Source organism: Chiloscyllium plagiosum, unplaced genomic scaffold, assembly GCF_037043375.1.
Source record: "Chiloscyllium plagiosum isolate Xiang-an unplaced genomic scaffold, Cpla_swu_hap1 HiC_scaffold_37, whole genome shotgun sequence".
Taxonomy (NCBI): Eukaryota; Metazoa; Chordata; class Chondrichthyes; order Orectolobiformes; family Hemiscylliidae; genus Chiloscyllium; species Chiloscyllium plagiosum.
Window position 1 is genome coordinate 71,297,642 of NW_028270175.1, and position 8,456 is coordinate 71,306,097.

The 8,456-nt window shown below is 42.1% G+C and overlaps 1 non-coding gene across 1 annotated transcript; it reads left to right on the forward strand.

Annotated features, from left to right (window-relative positions):
• Positions 1 to 3,780: 3,780 nt before the first annotated feature.
• Positions 3,781 to 3,862, forward strand: trnas-gcu (transfer RNA serine (anticodon GCU)). The gene has a single exon. It is a non-coding gene; the product is annotated as a tRNA-Ser (tRNA).
• The last annotated feature ends 4,594 nt before the right edge of the window (positions 3,863 to 8,456 follow it).

Genomic DNA, 8,456 nt, shown 5'->3' on the forward strand with positions numbered 1-8,456 from the left:
GCCGCTCCCTCACCACCAGACGCCTGGAGAAAGAACGCCACATCTTCCGCCTCGGAACACTTCAACCCCAGAGCATCAATGTGGACTTCAACAATTTCCACATTTCCCCTTCCCCCACCTCACCCCAGTCCCAAACCTCCAGCTCAGCACTGTCCCCGTGACTTGTCCTGACTTGACCTACCTGCCTATCTTCTTTTCCACCTATTAACTCCACCCTCCCCGCTCCCCGACCAATCACCTTCATCCCCTCCCCCACTCCCTATTGTACTCTATGCTACTTTCTCCCAATCCCCACCCTCCTCTAGCTTATCTCTCCAATCTTCAGGCTCTCTGCTTTTATCCCTGATGAAGGGCTTTTGCCCGAAACGTTGATTTTACTGCTCCTTGGATGCTGCTTGAATTGCTGTGCTCTTCCATCACGAATCCAGTTTCTGATCCATTGGTCCGTTCCTCCACAGATCTGAACTTTTCCAGCAACTTCTGTATTTGTTTGATTTTCGACATCGGCGGTTCTTTCATTTTTTTTTCTTATTTTCTACCAATATGATTTGGCTAAAGATTATGTTGAATATTTTGAATATGACTGCGATAGAATAGCCAGATTTCAAAAGCCCGCTACTGCTACTTGGTTCACGTGACCAATGCCTTTCCACTTGATCACTGCGCCCTACAGCTGCACTGCATATAAATTAACAAAATTATGGCATTCTCTTGGTTTGGTAATCAGGAGCGAGATTGTTTGACTTGTTGAAAAAGTAAGATATACTGCAAAAATACAGTATATTAAATGGGGAACCACAAGGGAAAGAGAGAACAGTGAAAGATAGTATTCTGGCAAAATGTAAGTGTCATTGCTCAAGATTCAGAAAATGCTAGCATTCACAAACATACCACAATGTGAAATGTAACTTTCAGGACAAGCAAAACAAGCAGAATGAAAAATCTTAGTCTCAAAGTTTTGCAGCATCAGTTTTAGGTTAAATGAATGCACACATGGGTTTCAGTGCTGTAATGATCTCATAAACTGTAGGAGGAATTCCTTGCCTGCGAGGATACGTGCGGAATGTTCACTGATTCATTCCAGTCATGGCAGGACTGTGCTCTGGAAGCATCTGAATACAATTATTCAATGCTCCATGGAGTTTCGAATAAGAGGTGAAGGGAATGCCTACATTCACAAATTAATCATTCAGTGGAACTCAATACAAGGACACATGAAGTGATGAACAAAGTGGGCAAGAACACGGAAATATGATACACAATAGCTACGACAATTTCTATGTGCAAATTGTTGATTTCAGACCCACGGTGGCTTTTGGTAATGATATTTGCTGTCCAGAACCAGTCTGCACTGGAATGACTCGAGCCCTACTGTGATGTATTTGAACTTCAGTTACCTTTAGGAATAGCTGACACTCACTCAGATCATGGAGATTTAGAGAAATCAAATTTAAAGCAAATAGTTCATCTTGTAAATGTGAAATCTTTAGGTCACCCTCAGTGGGAGCATTGTGTGTAATCCTTGTCCTTATTCTCCAACAAAGACATGTGAAGAGGTTAGCAAGGGCACAGATGCTGCTTACTGAGTAGCAAGATATTAGGAAGCCCAGGGACGGAGTTCACTGAGACATAAAAACATCCGAAAGGATAGAAATGATTTCATCCACATTATTGACAGAATGAAGGAGTTTATTCACGACATGTGGAAATGCTGGACCAGAAACACTCAAGTTTAAAAGTAAACAAAATAGATTTTTTCATAACGTGTGGTTTGAAGTCACTAAATTGGGGAAATTCCGTCTCTCGAGTGCATCAACAACTTTAGGTGGAGCTTCAAAACCATCAGTGAATGATTAAGAATGAGAGTTTCTTCCACTCAATAAAGTTGCTGAATTCCTGAATGACTTTCTGGAAATAAAACGTAGATTTATGACTTCATCGTGTTTTAAAAAACACACGAACACACATACAAGGAGGGAATTTACCATTGAAAGAAAGGAAAAGTGTGGGTCTGGATTAATTTCGATTTGGTTGTTTTCAGACACAAAGACATTTCATGAACACGTTCAGCTGAATACAATTCAGTATAAAAAGTTCCTGGATTTGAAAGATATAGCAATTATTCAAGGTGAAGCATTGTAAATGGGGCTGAAGTCGTAAAATAACTGCAGACAGAAGTTACATCCTAATGAGTGGCAATTGATTCGTCACTTGGAGACGCAACACCTACTTTAAAGATTTGACCACATTCACATGACGTTAGGTGTATTTCACGCTTTCTTATATCCACCACCAAGTCTACTCTGTCTTTTTTGTATTTTTAACCCTCTGTACTGTCTGCAGCACACCATTCCAGCTGAAAGATGCTCAGACTAAAAGTGAATACAATATTCAGACGGTCCTATGCGATCAGTCTTTTTTTATTATTATTATTACAATGGCCATTGCGAGTTTGCAACAAACTGCATAACATGAAAACAGATCACCATCTATTTTCCTGGAATTTAACGCAGTGCACATGGGAAACTTCATCCGTCTGCTGAAAATTCACCTTCGGCTCTCCCTCCACACATGTCTCTTCACGTTTTAAATATTTGCAATATGTTTGTTGATCAAGCTGTCAGTATCCTGAAAAGGTCGTTTCTCAATCCATAAAAACTGGTACTTTCCCATAAACGTGACATTGCTCAATATCAGCTTCTATCCGTATCCCTCACCATGACAAATTGAAGCTGCTCCATGTGAGGCTCAAACGTAAAATTTCGGCAGAGCGCAGCCCACTGTACTGGCACAGAGATACCGTGCACTGATCACCTTCAGCATTGGAGCAAGACATTAATGCTTACCTCCACATTCCTGGTCGTACATGAACTCGGTAAACCGAGTTTCTCTCATTCCATGGCTGGTCACTGCGATCATACGATCATCTTCACCAGTGGTTCTGACCCCGTGTTAGGCAAGTGGTGAGCTACTCATTGCATAGATGTAAAAATGTACAACTTCAACTTTTGCATTCACTAGCCCATGAGCCTTTTATTTTGTTTCTCATCAGTAGAAATCTTAAAACCTTCATCTTGAACAGACTCAATAACAGATCTCCATTGTGTCTCTGGCATCAAATTCCAAAGTGTAAACCCCCTCTGAATTCTTCCACCGCAGTTCACTGTTTGGGAAGTTTTCCTGTTCAGGGGAATGCACTTGCCAGTGTGTCAACTGCTGCTCCCAGCATTCGCGCTGGCACTGCACTCATCTTTCTCCTGACACTTGCTCACTGTGTTGCTGTGATCATACAGTGACTTGGTGTCACACAGCCAGGAAAATGACACAGATCAAGGTTTTTGCATTGTTGAATTCAAATGTCAGTTTAGCCTTATTTAAGATTTTGAAATTGTCTGTTGTGTACACAGGTGCGTGTCAAAAATATCTGAGTGGAAGAAAGGTGTTCTGAATAATGACATTGAGCACTATGCACTCTCCTCCAGTCGGGAAAACAATTCCTCACAGACAACGTTACACGTCCTGCTGTCATGGGCTCTTCAGTCCGTTGACTTCAAATCTTCACAGAAATCGACAGACCTTGTTACATCGTCATTTCATCATTTTTGTTCAGATCACTGTGAGCAGAGAGTCACAGTGGGAGTGTGTTTGCCCCACAACTCAGAGGTTGGAACCGTCCTGTACTATTTATCATTTCACTGATACCAAGCAGAAATATCTGCTGCTCAGCATAATTTACGCAATTCACTTATTCATAATGTCAAATGTGTTCCTGGCTTATGTGACGAGGTGGCCGAGAGGTTAAGGCGATGGACTGCTAATCTATTGTGTTCTGCACGCGTGGGTTCGAATTCCACTCTCGTCGCTGTTATCAACAATTTCAATTTTGCTATCTTTGGTTGATCACAACTGTCCAATGGTCTGTTTGTATGCATCGACGCTATAATAAAATCTCAAAGAATAATTTGAGTCTGTTGCCTAAACTACATTGAAATGTAGATTGAATTGGAACAATGCAAAGGAACGCAATTGTCTTTTCCAAGTCAAGTTGCTGTGAACTTTTATCATATGAAAGAGATCCAGGAGAACCAAATAACGAGAGATGCGAAGTGCATATTGATGCATGCGATTCTTAATGAGTGTTTTGTAAGATGAAATTTGTAGCAGTTGGGTAGAAGTGATTCATCTTGGTGAAAAGAGCACAGAGAGACAGCACGAAACAATGGAGATATTTCAAAAGTGGCAGGGGCTGGGTGTAGGGGCACCCGAGAACTGGCTGTAAATGCACAGTAGAGAATTACCGATGTGGGTGCCATGCATGGGCACGGACAGACTTACACATTGGTCTTATCCTTTCCCCCTTGCTCTCGCCATTGATGAATGCTGGACATAAGACACATATAAACACAAGATGTGGGAAGGAAACTCCCTCTCGTTATGCACACACTTGATGCATCATATTGAACTATAAACAACTGGAGAAGTCAGCAAGTTAACTGCAGGGACTGAATCTCAACTGTATATCAATAACCGCAGAATTATGCAGCATAAACATGAAAACTGATTTGAAATGTCTTTATACGCATGTCATTAACAGACGGTTCGTTCTAATACCCGTGTGGCTGAAAGAAGTAGACACCACATTTCAAGGTGGATGACAACATTACCAATTTTGTTCAGAAATTGAGATCTATTTGATCATTTGACACAGTGACCAAGCTTAATTTAAATAATACAAACCAAATTCCCTCATGTGAAATAAAAGAGTGATTCCATTACAAACATTGTCCTTGCTTAGTAGCAGTTACTCAACATGAAAATTAGAATATGATTTCTAGTGAGCATACGTCAATTAGCACGATTATCTAACTTCGGATTGACTGCAATATGCGCATGCAAAATAAGTTTTAAGAAAGAAGTCCTTTGGAAATAATGAGTCGGTGGTGATTAAAAGTAAGAATAGGTTCTCATGATGTGGACATTGCACCAATGGCTCCAGTGGTGGAAATGGTCAGTGGGCAGTATTTATGTGATGGTATAGAGGTGTGTGATCTGCCAGGGATGGGAGCTCCCACCTCATCTGGAGCAGCGTCTGTTGACATGGACCAGGGAGTATTGTGACATCAGTCTAGGATTTCCAAGCACACCTGGAGAAGCCTTTATTGACATGAAGCCGCAGGGAGCATTGGGACATCAGACTGGTAGATCCAACTTCAACTGGACCGCTTCTATTGACATGGAGCAGGGAGCATTGAGACATCAGACTGGGAGCTACAACGTCACCGAGAGCCAGGGATGAGAGCTCCCATTTCATCTGGAGCAGCGTCTGTTCTTATGGACCAGGGAGCAGGGAGCATTGTGACAACGGTCTGGAGTTCTAACCACACCTGGAACAGGTTTTACTGACATGGAACAGCAGGGAGCATTGGGGCAGCAGGCTGGGAGTTCGAACCTGACCTGGAGCAGCTTCTATTGACATGGAGGAGCAGGGAGCATTGGGACATCAAACTACGAGATCCAACCTCATTTGGAGCAGCTTCAGTTGACATGGAGCAGGGCGCTTTGCGAGATCAGTCTGGGAGCTCCTCTCTCACCTTGAGCTGCTTTTAATGGCATGACGCAGCAGGGAACATTGGGACATCAGACTGGTAGAGCCAACAGCAACTGGACGTTTTCTATTGACATGGAGCAGGGAGCATTGGGACATCAGACTGGGAGCTGCAACTTCAACTAGACTAGCTTGTATTGACATGGAGCAGCAACGAAGATTGGAACGTCAGGTTGGGAGCTCCAAACCTCTCTTGGAGCAGCTTGTATTTGCATGGAAGAGGAGGGAGTATTGGGATATTAGGCTGGAGGAAAGGGTATTCAACTATTTTAATCTGAAGTAAAATGGGTTTCAACACCTCAGGTGTTAACTGATTTATGAAGATTCTGTCATGGGAAAATAAGTAATTCATTAGATATTAAAGACAAGTCCTGCAAATATTCAACTCAGGAAAACGCATTGGTACAGAGAGAAATGGGAGTGATGTTTCAAGTCTTTGACTTTTCTTTTCTGGCCGACTCTGCATTAGATTACATCACCAGAAGGACGTTTTCACTCATTTCATATCATTCAGTTTTCTGCAAATACGGACAGGTCATTAACATAATTTAAATCTGAAAATTAATGGGAATATGCGATGTTATGATTAGGCTGGAGTTTACCTCTACTTATGGTGAAAACGCAGCAAAGTAAGTTGCAATTTCCTTGATCAGCAGTGACCTCATTGATTGGCTGATCAATTATTTAGGACAATGTGAAGTGACTCATTGATGGTGATTCTCTTTGTTCTTTGTTTACCTTGTGACTGTTACTTTTATTGCTCCTGTCATTGTTAGCATCACAGCTCTGTAGCGTGTAAAATCTCAGCTGTGCATCTGGCCAGTGGTACGGCCATTCGTATAGCTGGATCAGGCGGTTGCAGGTTCGACTTTTGCTTTGCGCAAGGGCATTGTGGAGACTCAGCACACATCCAAACTAATCTTTTTTGTTACACTGAGGTGGATAATGTTTGAAATTTTTATCTCCAGGAACGAAAATTGTTTTACTGTCTCCGATCAGTTAAACATTACCAAGGGTTATCAAAGTTAAAAATCACATGGCATCAGATTGTATCGAACTAGCGTATTTGGAAGCACCAGTGTTCCATGCATTGTTTCTTCATCAGGTGGTTGTGAACTGTTGAACTCTAATATGGCTTTGTGAAATTTTTAAATTTGTCCACCCCAGTCCAATACCAACACATCCAAGTCATGGGTACTATCGACACCACGAACGGTCGGTTAAAGTCCAGATGATCTTCCAGAACATCGCGCATATTGACACACGCATCAAGTTTCTGCAGAAAGACACCTACCTGATGAAGGAGCGGCTCTCTGAAAGCTAGTGTTTCCAAATAAATCTGCTGGACTATGTCCTGATGTTGTGTAATTTTTAACTTTGTCTACCCAACTCAAACACTGGCACTTCCATATCATAGAGAACATCAGTCATGTCGCAGCGCTGTCAGAGAAGGCAATCCTGGAATAGCCCAATACATTGCTCATAGGTACGTTTCATTTTCAGAAACCAACCCACTCAATCGCTGCAGCTCCTGTGTATGAATAGCACAGAAAAGAAATAGCTGACATTCAGTTTTGACAGTTCTTTGAAACTCTTTGGAAAGTGGAATCAGAAGAGAATGAAGGATGAACTGTCGACGGTGTAGAGAGAAGGAAGGCACTTTTCCCTTCATTCAAGGGCTGGAGTATTGACTGATCTAAGGCATGAAACAGATTCCTGGTAAAGCTGCTCTCTCTGCGTCAGAAACAAGAAGTCCTGATTTCCTGAACGCTAATGAAATCCAGGCCACTCAGTCAAAGCGCCGAATACTAACTACTAGACCACCAGGGATGAGGGCAGAAGCAATTGCACAGTTTCTTCATAACGCGGTTTTTGGAATTATGTCACTGCAGATATATTTGCCCTCAAAAATGATTCAATTATCGAATGTTTACAGCACAGAAATGGGTCCCATCATCTCACTTCCCAGCACTTGGTCTGCAACCTTGTAAATTCTGACGTTTCACGTGTTCATTTCAATGCTAATTTCTTTGGAACGTTTTAATCTCGTAAGACACAATAAATTGGATTGAAGTTTGAGATGGGAAAAGTGTGTTCACAAACGGTCGGGGAACTGAATCCCATTTTTCCCCACAGGCTGAAGCACGCAGACATATTTCCCAAGAGTGATACAGGCCTCGGGAGAAAACAAGCAGAAAGTAACATTTCACCCACTTGGCTGATATTGTCCCATTTCAGACTTCAACACCAGCAAAGAAAGGAAACATTCAGCCCCTCCAGTCCCAGTGTTCCTTGCCCATTCTTTCCCCATCTCTCTCTAGTATATACTGTCTCACCTCGTTATTCCTGCAAACTGGATCACTGCTCACGCCCGTTTTTTCCTGTCCTGCCGAACCGTTTTCCTCAAGTTATTGGAATTAAAAACAGGAATGGGCTATTTCAAGCACTTTTCTAGTTCACAAGACCAGTATTATCACCACTGAGCCAGCACATTGCCAGTTCAGAGAGAAGGTCTCGTACATTAGAAACTGAAATACAACAGATCATTGGATAGAACAAGACCGGAATAGAGCCGAAGGGATCATGCACAGAAGGCTGGCAGAATAGAATGACGAATCTCATGGTGTCCAGGGTGGTGTTAACAGAAATCGTCCCTGGTAGTATAGTGATGAGGATTCAATAATTTCACTGTCTTGGCTTGTTAAAGGTTAACGTTTACAGTAATCAATATGAAATACTGCCTGATCTTTCCAAGCAGAATGATGTTGTGCAGCATTCCGAATCACTTCCCTGCATGTTACAGGTCCACATCAGCAATGTCAGTTGCAATTGCCTGATGTTAAATCAGTTT